We start from the raw sequence: 21,753 nt of genomic DNA, 5'->3' as shown, positions 1-21,753 counted from the left end.
CTTTCCGGCAGGACATGTCAGACGATGTAGGTACAGGGATGTGGAAATCCTATCGCCCGACGCCCGGGACAAGTATTCCCCGGGCAGGGGAATTTTTATGATCTAGCCCTGTATCGGGCAAGCAAGGACAGACAGACTTCCCCCGTATTTTTCTTTAATGCCGGTGTAAGGCGCAGGAGCGGATGCAAGTCTGCACCTCACACCAGCGCTAAGGGTGTATGTAGGGGGCGGCGCAGAGCCCCCTTATCTCCCCTCCCGGAGGATAGAGGACGCAGCTCTACATTACACAAGAAGCAGGGGGAGAGACGTCCACAGCTCGGTACACAGCTCCATCCCCCGCACACAGCTCCTCCCCCTGCTCTGTCTCCACAGGACCTAATCTACCATGGGGAGGTTAAAAGTTTGCATGGGGAAAACACAGCGGGTGAGGGGAGAGAGAACGTCCGGTGTGAGGTGAGATTTTCAAACCCATGCAACCTTACACCGGCCAGCGGGTCTTTATTGTGCCCGGGACTGCAGCTCTGATGTCCACTCATGGCCAGCTCAGGTGAGGAGGCCGAGAATGCAGGCGGCAGGAAGGGTGGTTGTATAAGTATGGTGTGAGTGGATGTGTGAATGTATGTAATGTATGATTTTTTGGGGGGGGGCAGCGGCGGGTGTATGTATGATGTGTGCATATGTATGGTGTGAGTGGATGTGTGTATGATGTATGTGTGTATGATGTATCTGTGATGTGTGTGTATGATGGTTACATAGTTACATAGTTACATAGTGTATGTGTGATGTGTGTATGTGTATGATGTATGTGTAATGTGTGTATGTGTATGATGTATGTGTGATGTGTGTATGATGTATGTGTGATGTGTGTATGATGTATGTGTGATGTGTGTATGATGTCTGTGTGATGTGTGTGTATGATGTCTGTGTGATGTGTGTGTATGATGTCTGTGTGATGTGTGATGTGTGTATGTGTATGATGTATGTGTGATGTGTGTGTGTATGTAATATATGATGTGGGGGCAGCGGCGGGTATATGTATGATGTGTGCATATGTATGGTGTGAGTGGATGTGTGTATGATGTGTGTGTGTGATGTGTGTGTATGATGTCTGTGTATGATGTATGTATGTGTGATGTATGTATGTGTGATGTGTGTATGATGTCTGTGTATGTGTATGATGTATGTGTGATGTGTGTATGATGTATGTGTGATGTGTGTATGATGTATGTGTGATGTGTGTATGATGTATGTATGTGTGTGTGATGCATGTGTGATGTGTGTATGTGTGTGATGCATGTGTGATGTGTGTATGTTGTCTGTGTATGATGGATGTGTGTATGTGTGATGTGTGTGTATGATGTCTGTGTATGTGTGATGTGTGTGTATGTAATGCATGATGTGGGGGGGTGGCAGCGGCGGGTATATGTATGATGTGTGCATATGTATGGTGTGAGTGGATGTGTGTATGATGTGTGTATGATGTCTGTGTATGATGTATGTATGTATGTATGTGTGTATGTATGTATGATGTCTGTGTATGTGTATGATGTATGTGTGATGTATGTATGTGTGATGTGTGTATGTGTATGATGTGTGTATGTGTATGATGTATGTATGTGTGATGTGTGTATGATGTATATGTATGATGTATGTATGTGTGATGTGTGTATGATGTATGTGTGATGTGTGTATGATGTATGTGTGAATGTGTGTATGTGTATGATGTATGTGTGATGTGTGTATGTGTATGATGTATGTATGTGTATGATGTATGTGTGATGTGTGTATGTGTGATGTGTGTATGTGTGATGTGTGTATGATGTATGCGTGTATGATGTATGTGTGTATGATGTATGTGTGATGTGTGTATGTGTATGATGTATGTGTGATGTGTGTATGTGTATGATGTATGTGTGATGTGTGTGTGTATGTAATGTATGATGTGGGGGGGGGCAGCGGCGGGTATATGTATGATGTGTGCATATGTATAGTGTGAGTGGATGTGTGTATGATGTATGTGTGATGTGTGTATGATGTCTGTGTATGATGTATGTATGTGTGATGTGTGTATGATGTCTGTGTATGATGTATGTGTGATGTGTGTATGTGTATGATGTATGTGTGATGTGTTTATGTGTATGATGTATGTGTGATGTGTGTATGATGCCTGTGTATGTGTGTGTGTATGTAATGTATTATGTGGGGGGGGCAGCGGCTGGGTATGTGTGATGTGTGCATATGTATGGTGTGAGTGGATGTGTGTATGTGTATGATGTATGTGTGATGTGTGTGTATGATGTCTATGTGTGATGCATGTGTGATGTGTGTATGTGTATGATGTATGTGTGATGTGTGTATGTTGTCTGTGTATGTATGTGTATGATGGATGTGTGATGTGTGTATGTGTGATGTGTGTGTATGATGTCTGTGTGATGTGTGTATGATGTCTGTGTATGTGTGATGTGTGTATGCGTATGATGTATGTGTGATGTATGTATGTCTGTGTATGTGTGTATGTATGTAATGTATGATGTGGGGGGGCAGCGGCGGGTGTATGTATGATGAGTGCATATGTATGGTGTGAGTGTATGTGTGTATGATGTATGTGTGATGTGTGTATGTAATGTATGATGTGTGTGGGGGGGCAGCGGCGGATGTATGGATGAATTTGCATATGTATGGTGTGAGTGTGTGTGTATGATGTATGTGTGTATGTAATGTATAATGTGGGGGGGCAGTGGCGGGGGTGTGTGTGTATCTCTATATGTATGATATGGGGGCAGTGGCCAGTGTATGTATGATATGTGTATGCATGTATGTTTTGTACTGGGGAGGACTGACACGTCGGGCATTAGGGCAGTGCCCAAGGGCCCGTGTCTTTATTTTCAGTGGCTTCTGGCCACACGCACTAAATTGCACCCCCAGAATCCCACCCTTCATACTCACCCGCCAACCAAGAGCCCCACGAATGCACGAAAACACGCCCGAACCAAAACTACAACTTCCAGTATGTTGCACCAAAACCTGAACTGTAGAACTATAAAGTGCAACTTGCTGGGAGTTGTAGTTTTGGTTCGGGTCAGCTGCAGAGCCATAGGCTGTATCAGGGCATGCTGGGTGTTGTAGTTACTAACTGCAATTCCCAGTATTCCTTGACACAGCATATGGCTCTGTAGCTGACACAAACCAAAACTACAACTCCCAGCATGTTACACAATAACCTTAACTGTACTACTATACAGTGCAACATGCTGCAACACCCACAGAACCATAGACTGTATCAGGGCATGCATGGAGTTGTAGTTATCTAGTAACTAAATGCAACTTCCAGCATTTTCTGACACATAAATTAGAGTAAATAAAAAGCACCATATAAACTGAAGAAGCAGAACCCCCCCCCCCAGTAACAGCGGCATTCAGTGTTTTCCAACCAAAATACTCCATATATAAGTCCCTATGAAGATTGAAAAATAGTGATTAAAACATTATAAAAAGTGCGTACATATGTGAATGAGCCCCTTGCTAATAAAAGTTTCCAATTTTCTTTAAATAAAAATAATGTTCAAAAATAAACATAAGTGGTATTGCTGCATGTGGAAATGTCCAGGCTATTAAAATATAATGTTAATTAAACCGTACGGTGAACGGTGTGAATGTAAAAATATAGTCCAAAATTGCTCATTTTTGGTCACTTCATATGAGAAATTTTTTATAAGGTGATCAAAAAGTTACATCTAGACTTTTCTGGGCTTGCCTCGAGCGTAAAAGGAGCTAGCTACAGCTCTCCCGTCGCCAACAGCCTGGCAGGCTGCTATCGCCATGGCCGGCTATTAAACAATTAGATCACTGCGTCAAAGTTGTCTAAAGGGATCTTATATCCATCCCTGATGGTCTAGTGGGGTGAATCGTACTATTTTGGTTGAAATTATTTTATCTACCAGGACAAGTGGATTTTCTTGAGGGACAAGTAGATTGTGTTCCGCTTTAGTCCCTTGGACAAGTAATTTTTTTTTTTTTTTTTACTTTCCACACCTCTGAGGTAGTATCTGGTCGGCTGACGAGGATGCTTCCCGCACCCTGTATAGGCTTAATCTATTGGTAAGTGTCAGAGTCATGACGCATCGGTCAGCATCATGGTGCTTACCACTGGGAGCCGGGCAGGAGATTTAGAGAGAAAAATATATATAAAATACATTTCTGCCACCTTTTTTTTTTTCACCATATTGTCGCCACACCCCTGGCGGACTCTGAAGGCACCCCGGGGAGCTATGTCCCCCCGGTAGGAATCACTGCTCCAGAATACCTCTAGTATTTTTGACTTTATGGGCTTGCAGCACTTTAGTACTGCCCTAAACTAAGGGCAGAGTGATATGTTTTTATACTGTGCAAATCCCCTAGTTTTGTCTGTATGTGCACTGCAGGCACATATAGTCAATACTAGAGGTATTCTAGAATCAGTAGACTGTGCAACCTGTGTACTTTTTTCTTACCTAGCAATAGGGCTTGTAGCACTTTAGATTTTAAAGATGTAGGTGTAATGTATTAAAGCTTGTGGGTATTTCAGAGTGTATGGGAAATAAGGTTCTTTTAGATCACAAAAGCAGTGATCTCTCTACTGGTGTCACCTTTCACTGTGCTCTAGAGAAGAAAGGCATGAAGGTGGCTCAAAAAGTACTTACTTTACCGTAAATTCTCTTTCTTGGAGCTTCTATTGGGGGACACAGGGGAGGCTGACACTATGCAAAAAAACAAAAGAAGGCTGGCTCCTCCCGGCAGTATATACCCGCCTATTGGTTCTGAGCAACTCAGTTTTAGTCCCAAAGCAGAAGGAGAGCCAACCCTGAAAAAACAAACAGTCGAACACAACACCCAGAAAAGGGGAAACCGACTAAAAGAGGAACACCCCCGCCCCGCTGGCCGCAAACAAGACAATGGGTGGGTGCTGTGTCCCCCCAATAGAAGCTCAGAGAAAGAGAATTTACGGTAAGTACAAAATTCTACTTTTCTCGAGCGCTTCATTGGGGGACACAGGACCATGCATAAAGCAGTCCCTGGGGAGGGCAAACCAACCCCAACAGAAGAAGGCTCAGGCGGAATCTCGAACCGCTGTCTGCAAAACCTTGCGGCCCAGGCCTGCGTCGGAGGACGCAAAAGTATGAACCCTTTAAAACTTGGCAAAGGTATGCAGGGACGACCAAGTCGCAGCCTTGCACACCTACAGGGCAGAGGCCCCGTGACAGACCGCCCAGGAGGCCCTCACCGCTTGGGTGGAGTGAGCCGTCACGCGGAAGGGAGGCACCTGACCCTTACAGCGGTACGCCTCTGAAATGGCGGAACAGATCCACCGGGAGATAGTGGACTTCGAGGCCGGGAGCCCCTTGCACCTCCCGTCGGGGAGCACAAACAGGGAGTCACCCCGCCGGATTGAGGATGTGACGGACAAATAGGTCCGCACCGCCCGGACCAAGTCCAACTTATGAAGCCGGTGTTCTCTGGATGGGAGGGAGACAGACAAATGGAGGGCAACATGATGTCCTCGTTCAGGTGGAAGGCAGACACCACCTTAGGCTGGAAAGAGGGCACCGGCCGAAGAACCACCTTATCCTGGTGAAGCACCAGAAAGGGGGAACGGCAGGAGAGGGCGGCTAGTTCAGAAACAGGGCGCAGAGAAGTGACTGTGACCAGAAAGGCCACCTTCCAAGAGAGGAACCATCAGACAGCCAAGTAAAATCAATGGATTTATTAGATGCAACGCGTTTCGCTGCGCATGCCTGATGAAGCTGCGCATGCGCAGCGAAACGCGTTGCATCTAATAAATCCATTGATTTTACTTGGCTGTCTGATGGTTCCTCTCTGCGCCAGACAAACTCCTGACTCCCTGGTCATTCGCCTTTGATTCCACACCTATCCAGGAGGGCTGCAGTGGACCTGCCTTCATATCTCTTCTGCTCCTAACCTTGTTGTGTGTGGGCGCACAACCAACTTTGGTAAGCGGCTTGGAAATCACCTTCCCCTACCCCCACCTGCAAGATCTACTGATCCCGCACATGAGGCGCCTTCCTTCCTTTCTCTACCTTCCAAGAGAGGAAACTGAGAGAAACCTGAGCCAGAGGCTCAAACGGAGTGCCCTGAAGGGCATCCAAAACAAGGTTAAGGTCCCAAGGCGCAGTGGGGGACCGAAGAGGAGGAACCTCGTGGGCCACACCTTGCAAAAAGGTGCAAATATGAAGGTCAGACGCCAGAGGGCGTTGAAAGAGAACCGACAAGGCCGAAACCTGCCCCTTAAAGGAACTTAGGGCAAGGTGCGTCTCCAGTCCAGACTGTAGGAAAGACAGGAGATTAGGCAGAGAGAAGGAAGTGGGAGAAAGTGAACGGGCCTCGCAGCAGCGGAAATACGCCCGCCAGGTGCGGTGGTAAATCCTGGAGGACGAAGGCTTACGGGCACAGAGCATAGTCCGGATAACGCGAGAGGAAAACCCCCGAGCCCTCAAAACTGCGGTCTCAACCGCCACGCCGTAACGTAGCGGAAGTGAATTGGGGTGGCAGAGGGGTCCCTGGGAGAGAAGGTCGTGACGGTCCGGAAGACGGAAGGGAACATCTGCCACGAGGCTGACCACGTCTGCATACCACATGCGACGGGGGCCAGTCTGGAGCCACCAGAATGGCTGAGACCCCCTCCGCCTTGAGCTTCCGGACGACCAGGGGGAAGAAGCGGAAGGGGAGGGAAGAGATAGGGAAGGGCGAAGGAGGCCCAGGGGACCACCAGGGCGTCTGCTGCGAGCGCCAGGGGATCCCGTGACCTGGACACGAAGAGAGGGACTTTCCTGTTCCGACGTGACGCGAACAGGTCCACGTCCGGCGTTCCCCACCGATGGCAAATCTGATCGAAGACCTCTGGGTGGAGAGACCTGTGACGGATCCTAGAGTCACCCTACCTACTTGGATGGACTTTAGGACATCACTATTTGTACCCCTCAGTTTATGTTGTCCAGTGACATAAAGCTCAGAGTTAAAATACTTTTATTTACTGTTTTCATACACTTTCTGTGCACAATACACCTTTTGCACTCAAGGCACTGTATAGGGAGAGCTAATAACCTTTGTTGGATTATCTCCCAGACTACCTGTCACCTGTATTGCCTTTATTGTATTATCTCCCAGACTACTTTCCACCTGTATTGTCTTTACTGACCCTTCCCCCTGTGATGTCCTTCCTATAAAAGATAACACTTGTTCCACAATAAACGGTTCTGATTTTATACCTGAAGACTGGTGTTGCCTGGTTCTTTGGGTACAAGGATGCAACAATCTCTAGTTCTGCCTGGGGATATTGCCTGTGATATGCTGGGGCTTGTCATCCGGAAGGAGAAGTCACTTTTGGTGGAGTCAGTCCGTCACAAGACCATTCGCCCGTGGTGGCGCAACTCAAGAAGTCGGCCTCCCAGTTTTTGATGCCGGTAATGTGAACTGCCAAGAGGGCCGGAACCTGAAGTTCCGCCCACCTGAGAATCTTTGCGACTTCCCTCATGGCCGCCGAGCTGCGGGTGCCCCCCTGGCGATTGATGTACGCCACGGCTGTTGTCCGTTTGCACCCGGAATGGGGGCCCCGGAGAAGGCGGGTCCAATGCCGAAGGCACAGGAGGATCGCCTGAAGCTCCAGAACATTGATGGAGAGCTTGGCCTCCGACGCCGTCCAGTGACCCTGGACAGTCTGGTCCCGAAAGACCCCTCCCCAGCCGAGGAGGCTGGCGTCCGTGGTCAGGACATGCCAGCTAAGGGACAGGAAGGAACGACCCCCTCGGGGAAGAGGAGACCGGAGCCACCAAAGGAGGGAGAGGCGTACCTGGAAGAGAGCCGGATCCTGCGTTGGAGAGACAAGGGGGACTTGTCCCACTGGAACAGGATGGCCCATTGGAGAGGACGGCAACGGAATTGAGCAAAGGGTACCGCCTCCATGGCGGCTACCATCTTCCCCAAAACGGACATGCAGGTGCGGATGGGAAATGGTCTCGGCGCCCGAAGGGAGCGGACCCCCGACAGGAGTTCCTGGAGTTTGTCCTCCGGCAGGGAGACATGAGCAGCTGCTGTGTCCAAGTGGAGTCCCAGAAAAAACAGGGACTGGGATGGGGACAGATGGGACTTCTCGTGGTTGACAATCCAACCGAACCTGGAGAGGGTCTGGAGGGTGATGCTGAGACTGACCCGATTCTGTTCCAAGGAGGGCGCCTTGATGAGCAGGTCGTCCAGGTACGGTAGAACCGAGATGCCCCGAGAGTGGAGAAGAGCCACCACTGCTGCCAACGTCTTGGTAAAGACACGGGGCGCAGTAGCCAGCCTGAAAGGTAGGGCGACAAATTGAAAATTACCCTCGGGGACAGCGAACCTGAGGAAGCGGTGGTGGGCCGGGAAGATAGGAATGTGTGGGTAAGCATCCCGGATGTCCACGGAGGAGAGGAACTCCCCTTGATCCATTGAGGCCACAACCAACCTCAGAGACTCCATCTGAAAATGCCTGAGGCGCACGCGTCAGTTCAGGAGTTTGAGGTCGAGAATCAGACGAACCAAGCCGTCCTTCTTGGGGACCATGAAGAGGTTCGAGTAGAACCACGAGAAGAGGACCTGAGGAGGGACCGGAACAATCTCACTTTGGGACAGAAGATTGTGGAGGGCCACTTGAAAAGCTGCCACCAGAGCTGGGGACTGAGGAGGGCGGGGCCCGGAAAAACGATCCCGGGGCATAGAAGCGAACTCTATGCGATAACCCTGGGAAACTACCTCCTGAACCCAGGAATCCTGGACATGGGCTAGCCAAACGTCCGAAAAGAGGGACAGGCGACCTCCCAACCGAGGAGAAGACTCGGATGGGGGCGCACCCTCATGCCGAAGAGTGCTTGTGGGTCCCCGACTTGGGAGGGGGGTGGTGAGAATGAGGGCCCGACTTCCAAGAGGGCCGAGACTTGAAGGACGGAGCCCTCTTGTCCTGAGGGGCCTGGGGCCTATCCGTGCGGCCTGAGAAATAGGAGGGGCCCGAACAATCGAGACCCCTGAAACGGGATTTCAGTGAGAGAGCGCTTAGAGGCCACATCGGCATGCCACCAAGTTGCCCGAGGCCAAGGCTGTGCAGCATGCCGACTCCAAGGAAGTCCAACAGAGGTATTCACCAGCGTGGGCAACCTGCTGTGCCAAGGCCGCCATATCGATGGAGGAGGTCCCCGCCAAGATACCCTGGTGTAGCTTGCCTGCCCAAATCGCCAGGGCTTTGGACACCCAGGTGGAGGCAAAAGCCGGGGACAAGACCGAGCCCGCTGCCTCAAAGGCGAATTCGCTAGGTTCTCGATACGCTTGTACGAAGGGTCCTTAAAAGAAGCCGCATCAGCTAGCGGTAAGGTAGTCGATTTAGACAGCCTAGACACAGGATGATCCACTGTAGGGGGAGAGGACCACTTAGATACTAGCTCCGGCAGAAAGGGAAAAAGTGCTTGAAGCTTCTTAGACCCAGGCCGCTTCCAACAGTTCTTCGAATTCCGCGTGGGGGCTGAAAACTTGGGGGGTCCGAGGAGCTCGGCGGAAGGAGACTTCAGGGGCAGCCCCAGAAGTTTCCGGGTCCTGCAGGTGGAAGATGTCACTGACAGCCGACACCAGGCTCTCCACCATATCTGACATACGGGGAGTCACTTCTGAGTCAGAGGGGGGGGGTCCGAATCAGAGTGCCGCAGCTCACTAGGAGACTGTGAGCGCTCCGTGGGAGTTCGGGGAGGTGGACCGGGAGCGGGGAGACCTGGAGCGGACATCAGGTGACTGACGTCTGGAGGAGGTGGAATGAGAACGGGAACTTCGGTGGGAGGGTCCCAGGCGGCCCAACTCGGGGGAGGACTCCGAGGGAGGTCGCCCCGAGCGGGCGTGGGAGGACCGTGGGGGATGGCGGGAGCCACTCGCCCTCGGCACCTCGACGGAAGAGCGCAAAGAGGATTGCCCCAGGGCCTTGGTCAAGTCAGAAATGGACCGGGAGAGGGTAGCGACCCATTCCAGAGCGGAATCAGACCGCCCGCCGTCTAGAGGACCGCCCTGGGCGGTAGCTGGGGGGCGCAGGGATGTGCAGAGCGAGCAGGTGGCTTCGGTGGAACCGCCTGGCAGTTTGGTCTTACATCCTGAGCAGGCATAGTAAGTGATCAGCGCAGAAGCAGCCTGCCGGTTAGGGGGGGGGGGGGGGTGTCGTTACTGGGGTCGGATATTAGGAAGCAAAAGTGGGTCAGACAAACCAGAGACAAGGAGCAATCTCACCCAGGTGCCTGTGTCCGGAGAGGATCCTAGAAACAGCTGGAGGAACCGCAGCGGTGACTGTGTCTCAGCGGGACAGAGAAGTGTCCTAAAGCAGTCCCTGCAGAATGCCGGCAGAGGGAAGCACTGGATTACATCGCCCCCCGTAAAGAAGGGGAGGAGAAAATGACCCCCATAGCGCGCGCAAGACCACCTCATAGGGTGCCTCCAAGAGCACAGCCCCCCATGCTAGATGATAGGAGGAAGGAGCGCGTGCAAAAACTAGAGAGGCCGAGATGCTGAGGGGGGCAGGGCTAGAAGGAGGGCAGGCAGCAAGGAGTGGGAGGGGCTAAGTGCAGGCCGGAGCCGCGGGCTCAATTAATGACCTGCCCGCAGCTCCGGACCTGCAAGGAAAAACCAAGGCGCTGGATATGCTGGCCGGGGAGTTGTGCTGGCGTGCGGCGCCATGTGCAGGCCGGAGCCGCGGGCTCCGTTAATGATCTGCCCGCAGCTCCAGACCTGCGAGAAAGAGAGGCGCTCGCGGCGCTGTGTGAAGCTCTGGAAGAGCGGCCCGCCGAGGAGCGGCGTGACCCGAGCCGCGGAGGTAAAAGCCTGCGGCCGTGCGGTTAGGAACGCACGGCCGCAGTGTTAACCCTGAAGGGCTAAGTTAACTCCCCCACTGCCGGAGAGCAGAAGGAGTTAACCCCGTAAAAAATTAACCCCCCCCGCCGACCGAGCCAGGCCCGCGGCAGAGGGGAGGGAGAGAGGGGAACGTCTCTGCTGCCACCATCCAGCCCCCTGAAATAAAAAAAAACCCTTGTCCCAAACGGCCGGTTACTGCCCCCTCTGACCCCACAGTCAGGGTATTAGAGACCCCCAGACCAGGGGAAAAAGGTAGAGGAGGGGGGGGGGTAGGTGAGGAAATATTAACCCCCAACATACTTACCCCAGGGGACCTCAATACTCACCCTGAGGGACCTCCGCGCCCAGGCGTCTTCGACCAGCTGGTGCCACCTGCCTTTAGCCGCCATGGCGAACAGGGGCAAATGGGGGAACCGTACCCTAGGTACACCACCAGGCGCTGGCTGCTGGCGAGGAGGGGTTAACGGCCTATCCATGATGCACCGTGCCCCTAGCTCGCATCTGGGGGATTAGGCAGCGCCATGCTCCTGTCGCCCCCCGCTAGAAAAAACACAAAAGGGAGAGAAAGTCTAAACGGAACCTGATACTAGGAAAAGAACAAAAGAAAGAGCAGGTCTGGAGAGCTCCAGAGCTGCATCTAGCCTCCTCTGACACTAAGCTAAAACTGAGTTGCTCAGAGCCAGTAGGCGGGTATATCCTGCCGGGAGGAGCCAGCCTTCTTTTGTTTTTTTGCATAGTGTCAGCCTCCTAGTGGCAAGCAGCCATATACCCATGGTCCTGTATCCACCAATGAAGCGCTCGAGAAAGTACTCTCTATTCCATCTAATGCAACAGTAACTTTCGATTTTGGGCCAAAATCTTAGTCAGGCAAAGGATAACAGATGGAATACACAGAACACTTTAAATTTATCCAACGAATCCCTTCCGGGTAATTTGGTCACATGACCATAAGAATGACCAAGTGTTCGGGGATAAGTGTTATACACCGCAGATCCCCTTTAAAGTCATTAAATGTGTGCTACCCCTATGGGGTGCACAAAGAACTGTCGCCGCGTGTGACAGTAAAGGGGAGAATGTTCGTAGTCTGCAGCAGGAAAGAGGAGCAGAGCTTATGAGCTCAGGTAAATAGTGGGACACACTGCGCTCTGGTGGCTACCAACCGCCAGCATTACACTCTGTTGTAGCATGGAAATGATATCATACTACCAAATATGCATTAAAATTGTGCCTAAATATCTGATTTTTCTTCATTTATAATATCTGTTGATCATTTGATCATTATGCACATATTTTTAAATAAATGTATATGCCGTGGTTTTATGGTGACATTTTCTGCTGTGGAACTTCAGATCCACATCTCTTTCTCTTATTCTCGTTGTGCTATTTTCAATGTATTTTTTATAATGTCCTTTTTTTTATAACTTTCTTTATACTTTGTTTACAATTGGCTTCTCATGCAATACACAAAGTTCTTTCTAGATTTCACAATGTTGGCATTTTTTTGTCATTTATTGGAACCTATATTTTTTATTTTTCACATTTAAATAGTTTGTTGTTGTTTTCTGACCTGGTCATTCTTATGATCATGTGACCAAATGACCCGGAAGGGATTCGTTAAATAAACAAATTGTCCTGAGTATTCCATTTGTTATCCATGCCAAAAAATTTGGCCCAAAATCGAAAGTTAATGTTGCATTATATGGAATAAAGAGAAGTACTTTTCACCTGAAGTACTTTTTCACACCTTTCTTCTCTTGAGCACAGTGAAAGGTGACACCAGTAGATAGATATACCCATAGATCACTGCTTTTGTGATCTAAAAGAACCCTTATTTCCCATAAACTCTGAAATACACACACTACACCTACATCTTTAAAATCTAAAGTGCTACAAGCCCTATTGCTAGGTAAGAAAAAAGTACACAGGTTGCACAGTCTACTGAATCTAGAATACCTCTAGTATTATTTGACTGTATGCGCCTGCAGTGCACATAGAGACTAAACTAGGGGCTTTGCACAGTTTAAAAACATCACTCTGTCCTTAGTTTAGGGGAGTACTGAAGTACTGCACTCACATACAGTCAAAAATACTAGAAGTATTCTAGAGCACAAGAGATTTAAATAAGTTCATGCAATGAATGTGTCCTTATTATGCGATATAATCCAAAATATTAACACTATCCCATAAAATCATCAATATAATGACAATACAGTATAGGATAATGTATGAAGTAAGTTCGGTATCACCCATAATGTACTCATGTATCAAGACCCCCATAAAGAGATTAGCATAAGATGTGGTGATCTTTGTACCCATGGCTATGCTTTTAAACTGATGGTAAATAGTATTATTGTCTAGGAAAAAGTTGTTTTCCAGGATAAATGAAAGACCTTAAACGGAGGCAAGTTCTTTCTCCTGCACACATCCTAAAGGAGTTATCCAGTTAAAAAAAAAGTACATATCCCCTATCCGCAGTGCCCAGTCTCTGCTCATGAATGAAGTGTGTCGACCACGGCACAAAGTGATGTATATCCAGAAGTCCATAAATCCTGTTTGCAATGCAGCATGGGGATTGGCAAAATGTAGCAAGTCTTGCGGAGATTTAACATTTTTGGTCATAAGTAGTAGATATTATACATAATGGGCACCCACATAGATCATGCTCCAGCACCTTTATTATTATCTATTCTCCCAGGCTCTGTCCGATCTATAAATCACCATCACTTTTTCTATATATATATATATATATATATATATATATATATATATATATTTTTTTTTTTAACCAATTAACTTTTTATTTGAAAATTTTGTATTACAAATCATACATAAAACAGATGAACAGAGTCTCATGGACCTCAAACATGGTAGAGGGCAGGCATAAGGCAACAACCGCCATGGACAAGACAATTTTTGGTGAAGGTAACCTCTCTCATCAGGTCAACAGAGTCCCATGGACCCTAAACATGGTAACAATAGAACAGGACATCTTATGAGTTGACAATCAATAAAGAGGACAAGTGAAAGGTGTGTCACGGATTTAATTAGAGTCACAGCTCTATTGAACAATAACCGTCAAACATAAAGACATGGGAAGCAAATAGCAGGTGTGAGAACAAAATAGGGGGAAAACAGACAAGAGGGGAAGTGGAGGAAGTAGGTGAGGTGGGGGGGGGGGGGGACAGGATTGTAGTAGACCGTATTTACATAGTGAGAGGTATAAGCAGGAGTAACCTAACCCTTGTCCCCAGTTGGGGAAGTGGAGGACGTAAGTAGAGGAGTCCAGTTGGCCGTGTTGTTGGGAGAGGGTTCACCATGGTAACCAGAGGGCTAGAAACTTGTCATGAGACCTATTTGACCAGCTAATCAGTTCCTCAAACATGTAGATGTTATTAGCTTTTTTTTTCCTATTCAGATATGGTCAGGGGAGGGGTCAGTCTACAGTTCAGAGGGATAAGAGCTTTAGCTTCCGCCACCAGGTGTACGACTAGACTGTGTTCTGAGGGGTGGAAGGACAGAGAAGGCAGGCAAAAGGCAGCAATCACCATGGACAGGACAATTTCAGTAGAGGTAACCTCTCTCACCACCCCCTCCTTGATCTGCTTTAATTGTGGAAGAGGGAGCCAACATGTTTAACACATCTCCAACACAGACTTGTTGGGGCAGTTTATAGGCAAAAAGCCACTTGGGGGGCTTATACCATCTTGACAACAATTTGAAGGATTTCTAGGGTGTCCAGAGAGCTATCATCATGATATAAAGTATTTTTGGGATAATATATGAATGCACAATGTTTTTCCTTCCTAGTCAGAACAAAACAGGAACATCAAAATCTTTTAAGAGTTGAGTCACAGAGGATTAGTTAGCAGAGGTGAGCCAAGTCACCAGAGACACGGACACCTAGATCAGCAAATCATCCTCAAATGCTAAAGCTTTAGGATTGGACCAGCCTATTCAGATCACGAGCACATCTGAGGATTGCCTAATTTTTTTTGTAGAAGAGTCTCCATAACGAAGATGAAGAAGGGGGGGCAGGGCCACAAAAGAGTACAGCCAGTACCCCAGTAAAGGGCCTGAATTCCAAGTCCTTTTTTACATTTTTTATCTTTTTTAAATATAAATTTCCCCCCACCCTGAGTACAGCTCTGGTGTATATCAAATATTATCCTAAGTTAACCCTATATTAACCCCTTAAGGACGCAGGGTTTTTCCATCTTTGCATTTTCATTGTTCCTTATCACCTTCTAAAAATCCTAACACTTTCAATTTTTCACATAAAATTCCATATGATGGCTTATTTTTTGCACCACCAATTCTACTTTGCAGTGACATTCGTCATTTTACCCAAAATATCCACAGCGAAACGGAAAAAAAATTCATTGTGCGACAAAATTGAAGAAAAAATGTCATTTTGTAAATTTTTGGGGCTTCCGTTTCTACGCAGTGCATTTTTTGGTAAAAATGACAACTTATGTTTATTCTGTAGGTCCATACAGTTAAAATGATACCCTACTTATATAGGTTTGACTTTGTCGTATTTCTGAAAAAAATCATAACTATATGCAGGAAAATGTATATGTTAAAAAAAATTCTGACCCCTATAACTTTTTTTATTTTTCTGCTTACGGGCCGGTATGTGGGCTAATTTTTTGCGCCATAATCTGATGTTTTTATCGGTACCATTTTTGTATTGATCAGACTTTTTGATCGCTTTTATTCATTTTTTCATGATATAAAAATTTACCAAAAATACGCTATTTTGGACTTTGGAATATTTTTGCGTGTACACCATTGTATTAACGATATATTTTTATAATTTGGACATTTCTCCATGCGGCGATACCACATATGTTTATTTACACTGTTTATTTTTATTTTATTTGTTTTAGGGGAAAAGGGGGGGGATTCAAACTTATTAGGGAAGGGGTTAGAGATGAGCGAACTTACAGTAAATTCGATTCGTCACAAACTTCTTGGCTCGGCAGTTGATGACTTTTCCTGCATAAATTAGTTCAGCTTTCAGGTGCTCCCGTGGGCTGGAAAAGGTGGATACAGTCCTAGGAGACTCTTTCCTAGGACTGTATCCACCTTTTCCAGCCCACCGGAGCACCTGAAGGCTGAACTCATTTACACAGGATAAGTCATCAACTGCCGAGCCGAGAAGTTCGCGACAAATCAAATTTACTGTAAGTTCGCTCATCTCTAGAAGGGGTTAAATAACTTAACTTTTTTTTTTCACTTTTTTTTTTTGCAGTGTTATAGCTCCCATAGCTTTGCATTGATCAGTGTTATAGGCAGTCGATTGCTCAAACCTGTATCTCAGGCTTGGAGCAATCAATCGTCAATCGGACACGACGCAGCAAGGTAAGGGGACCTCCGCTCGCGTGCTAGCTGACCGGGACATTGCAATTTTATCGCGATGGTCCCGATCAGCCCGACTGAGCTGCCGGGAAGCTTTCACTTTCATTTTAGAACTTTGATCGCTGCGTCTAACGCGGCACAACAATCGGTGCCGCATGCTATTAGCCCAGGGTCCCGGCTGTCATTAGCCGCCGGGACCGACCCGGTATGACACGCTGTGACCCTGTTTTATTTACCGGGACCGGGCGTAGGGCGTTAAATAGAGGATGTAACTCAGGATCAGAAATAACATTTGGTATACTACAGAGCTGCACTCGATAATTTGCCTGTGGGGTCACTGTTTACATACATTGCTTATCCTCTACTGATCCTGAGTTATATCCTCTAATGTACTTCAGAGCTGCACTCACTATTCTACTGGTGGAGTCACTGTGTACATACATTGCATTACTTATCCTGTACTGATCCTAAGTTATATCCTGTAGATCTTTTATATACAGTGCATAGTGAAAGTATTCAGCCCCCTTGAACTTTTCAATCTTTTGCCACATTTCAGGCTTCAAACAAAGATATAAAACAACAAGTGGGACACAATAATGAAGTGGAACAAAATTTATTGGATATTTCGAACTTTGTTAACAAATAAAAAACTGAAAAATGCGTGTAAAATTATTCAGCCCCTTTACTTTCAGTGCAGCAAACTCTCTCCAAAAGTTCAGTGAGGATCTCTGAATGATCCAATGTTGACCTAAATGACTAATGATGATAAATAGAATCCACCTGTGTGTAATCAAGTCTCCATATAAATGCGCCTGCACTGTGATAGTCTCAGAGGTCCGTTTAAAGCACAGAGAGCATCATGAAGAAAAGGAACACACCAGGCAGGTCCGAGATACTGTTGTGGAGAAGTTTAAAGCCGCATTTGGATACAAAAAGATTTCCCAAGCTTTAAACATCCCAAGGAGCACTGTGCAAGCGATAATATTGAAATGGAAGGAGTATCAGACCACTGCAAATCTATGAAGACCTGGCCGTCCCTCTAAACTTTCAGTTCATACAAGGAGAAGACTGATCAGAGATGCAGCCAAGAAGCCCATGAGTACTATTTTTTTTTCCCCTCCCTCTCGGGGCTTAATATTAATATGGATACTGGTTGAATTTTAAGTCTATGTTAGAGTACACCTTAAGATATATGTTTTATTCTATGTTCTATTCTATGTATGTATGTATATATATATATATATATATATATATATATATATATATTGTATGGGAACTTGTAAGAAAATTTGTTAAATTGTGTGAAATAGATGAACAAATAAAGTTAAAAAAAAAAAAGAAGAAGACCATAATCACTCTGGATGAACTGCAAAAATCTACAGCTGAGGTGGGAGACTCTGTCCATAGGACAACAATCAGTCATATACTATACAAATCTGGCCTTTATGGAAGAGTGGCAAGAAGAAAGCCATTTCTTAAAGAGATCCATAAAAAAGTGTTGTTTAAAGTTTGCCACAAGCCACCTGGGAGACACACCAAACATGTGAAAGAAGGTGCTCTGGTCAGATGAAACCAAAATCTAACTTTTTGGCAACAATGCAAAACATTATGTTTGGTGTAAAAGCAACACAGCTCATCACCCTGAACACACCATCCCCATTGTCAAACATGGTGGTGGCTGCATCATGGTTTGGGCCTGCTTTTCTTCAGCAGGGACAGGGAAGATGGTTAAAATTGATGGGAAGATGGATGGCGCCAAATACAGGACCATTCTGGAAGAAAACCTGATGGAGTCTGCAAAAAACCTGAGACTGGGACGGAGATTTGTCTTCCAACAAGACAATGATCCAAAACATAAAGCAAAATCTACAATGGAATGGTTCACAAATAAACATATCCAGGTGTTAGAATGGCCAAGTCAAAGTCCAGACCTGAATCCAATCGAGAATCTGTGGAAAGAACTGAAAACTGCTGTTCACAAACGCTCTCCATCCAACCTCACTGAGCTCGAGCTGTTTTGCAAGGAGGGATGGACAAAAATTTCAGTCTCTCAATGTGCAAAACTGATAGAGACATACCCCAAGCGACTTACAGCTGCAATCACAGCAAAAGGTGGCGCTACAAAGTATTAACTTAAGAGGACTGAATAATTTTGCACGCCCAATTTTTCAGTTTTTTATTTGTTAAAAAATGTTGAAATATCCAATAAATTTTGTTCCACTTCATGATTGTGTCCCACTTGTTGATGCTTCATAAAAAATTTCAGTTTTATATATTTTAATATAAAACTAATATATATATATATATATATATATATATATATATATATATATATATCTTTATGTGTGAAGCCTGAAATGTGGCAAAAGGTCGAAAAATTGGCCGAATACTTTCACTATGCACTGTAAAACATTACAAAAATAATAAACACCACCATAACAATAATATAAACAACATACACCTGTACAATATATACAAAAATTGAGTTCATATTAGTCCATAAATGTTCATCAAAGTTTTTTCTGGTCCAGCCACATTCTCACTAAATACACCACTATAATAACAACCCCACATGTGTAAACTTCTATACACTAAATAATAATAATGATGATAATAATGTGGTGCCTTGGTGGGGTATGTAGGGTAATTGGGGTGTTGCTGTTCTAGATTATAAAGGGCGCTGTTAATCCTTGTCACTCGTGACGCCAGGGTTAGGGTTAAATACTGTAATGTTGCTAGGGCCTATCGCCACCCTTCCCTAGAGCGATAGGTGAGTGCGAAATAAATGGATTGTCCACAACCACTGTCAACTGAAAACTTGCAGGAAGCTTTTCTGATGCAGGCAATAGTAATAACAGTCCAGATACAGTCTATTTGTAGTTGAGCAGCGATTGACAGTTGGTTGAGATCAGATAAGCTCAATTTAGCTTTAGGAAGATTCCGTTGCATAGATCCGCTGGATTTAGGGGTGCGTTTAGGTCCAGTGATCTTGCGGAGAGTAGCGGGGAATTATATCTCTATAACCGCTGTGGTATAGGCCGAGGCCGCAAGGCTTTGGCCTAGTAAACAGACTTGAAAGTTGCGGAGGTCCTACCTCATTCAGAGTCAACAACCCAAGAGAGCGATCAATGGCCGCAGCTCCCTTATATGGGCAGGGCTGGCCGATTTGGATTGGTCCAAAACAACTGTCACTCACCATTACATGGCATTATGGGAAACACGTGACTCAAGAACCACCTAAGGTCCTTCAACATACCATAGAGTTCTGAACCAAGTCACATGACCCGCAGGTCCTGCGATGCTAAACAAGCGGGTAACACAATATACATATTTACAATTATAATATTTATAAATATCAAGTTACTAAGGGGTGACTAGGGGCTAACTAGGGAAGCGGACCCCGACAGTCCTAGGGACTTTGACTTTGGGGACCCCCTAACCAAGGCACAGTATGAAATACGGTGCCGGGACACCACAATATCATCATCTGCCGACTAGTAAAAAGATAGGGCTTGCTCTTCATATAGAGACACTTACGGTCTCACAGACTGTGGGCCTCACTTCATGAGGACATCTAAAATCAGGCACCTCCCTATTTCTAACTCAATAACCAGCCGGTATTCTACCAATACGGTAAAAAGGACTGCCTCTCCGCTATACGGCTCTGAGGCAAGAGACCGGTAGGAGGGCCCATGCCTCCACTCCCTTCTAGCTTTAACCCCCTAAGGACTGATGGGTTTTCGGTTTTTGCTCTTTTGTTTTTTTCTCCTCACCTTTTAAAAATCATAACCCTTTCAATTTTGCACCTAAAAATCCATATGATGGCTTATTTTTTGCGCCACCAATTCTACTTTGCAGTGACGTCAGTCATTTTACCCAAAAATCTACAGCAAAACGGAAAAAAAAAATCATTGTGCGACGAAATTGAAGAAAAAACGCCATTTTGTAACTTTTGGGGGCTTCCGTTTCTATGCAGTACATTTTCTGTAAAAATGACACCTGATCTTTATTCTGTAAGTCTATACGATTAAAATGATACCCTACTTATATCTGTTTTATTTTGTCATACTTCTGGAAAAAATCATAACTACATGCACAGAAATTTATACGTTTAAAATTGTCATCTTCTGACCCCTATAACTATTTTATTTTTCTGCGTATGGGTCGGTATGAGGGCTCATTTTTTGCGCCATGATTTGATATTTTTAGCGGTACAATTTTTGTATTGATCGGACTTTTGGATCGCTTTTTATTCATTTTTTCATGATATAAAAAGCGACCAAAAATACGTTATTTTGGACTGTGGAATTTTTTTGTGCGTACGTCATTGACCGTGCAGTTTAATTAATGACATATTTTTATAGTTCGGACATTTACGCACGCGGCAATACCACATATGTTTATTTATTTACACAGTTTTTTTTTATGGGAAAAGGGGGGTGATTTGAACTTTTATTAGGGAAGGGGTTAAATGACCTTTGTTAACTTTTTGTTTTCACTTTTATTTTGCAGTGCTATCGCTCCCATAGGGAGCGATAGCACTGCACACACTGATCTCCTATGCTGATCCCTGCAGAGCCATAGCTCTGTAGTTCAGGCTTGGAGCAATCAAACCCCGATCGGACGCCGCGGACACAGGTAAGGAGACCTCCGCCTGCGTCCCGGCTGATTGGAACATCGCGATTTTATCAGCCCGACTGAGCTGCCGGGAAGCATTTACTTTCAGACGCGGCGGTCAACTTTGATCGCCGCGTTTGAAGGGTGAACAGCGAGCGGCACAACGATCGATGCTGCGCACTGTTAGCCCAGGGTCCCGGCTATGATTAGCAGCCGGGACCGACCCGGTGTGATGCGGGGTCACTGCGTGACCACGTTTTTAACACCGGGAGCGGGCTTAGGACGTACAGGTACGTCCAAAGTCCTTAAGGGGTTAAACATTGATGACATATCTGTTAGCCTGGTCTCCTGAAAAAATAAAATGTCGGCATTCATACGGCTGAAAAAATCAAAGGCCGGACGCCATAGTTAGAGAGGGTGCCGCCATCGAGGGTGATTGAGTTAACTGACTTACTTTTTCCCGCTCCTCTTCTCACCCTCCACATCAGAAGAACTCCCTACCCTCTTAAGAGATACTGAAGTATCCATCTCACCAAACAGTTTTACTTTCTTCGTCTCTGGATTCTAGGCCAGTCCTTCCCCCTCGAGGACATATCCTCCTCAGGAGAAAAGGACTCGGCGCCACTTGGAAGCCCCATTGTCATCTTCAGAACCTCACCCTCAGCCTCCCCTTCTGAAGAACTGGAAGATATGTCCTTGAGGGGTCAGAATCAATTGGAAAAGCCAATCAGAGGGAAGTTGGATTTGCCCTCCTTGGGCACCCGGGCCAGGGTGGGAGAAGATCTTAAACTTCCACTTTTTCTACTTGAACCCTGCTTTCGTGTCTCCTTCTGAAATCCCTCATCATCCTCCTCCACATTATCTGAGGAGATGGCA

At 46.3% G+C, this 21,753-nt stretch overlaps 1 protein-coding gene across 4 annotated transcripts in view; it reads right to left on the bottom strand.

Annotated features, from left to right (window-relative positions):
• SACM1L (SAC1 like phosphatidylinositide phosphatase) overlaps window positions 1-21,753 on the bottom strand; it is a 647,794-nt gene that overhangs the window by 219,568 nt on the left and 406,473 nt on the right. The gene's annotated exons all lie outside the window — the stretch shown is intronic.

Source organism: Hyla sarda, chromosome 5 (assembly GCF_029499605.1).
Source record: "Hyla sarda isolate aHylSar1 chromosome 5, aHylSar1.hap1, whole genome shotgun sequence".
Classification (NCBI taxonomy): domain Eukaryota; kingdom Metazoa; phylum Chordata; class Amphibia; order Anura; family Hylidae; genus Hyla; species Hyla sarda.
This window is presented reverse-complemented; position numbering and strand designations above follow the sequence as displayed.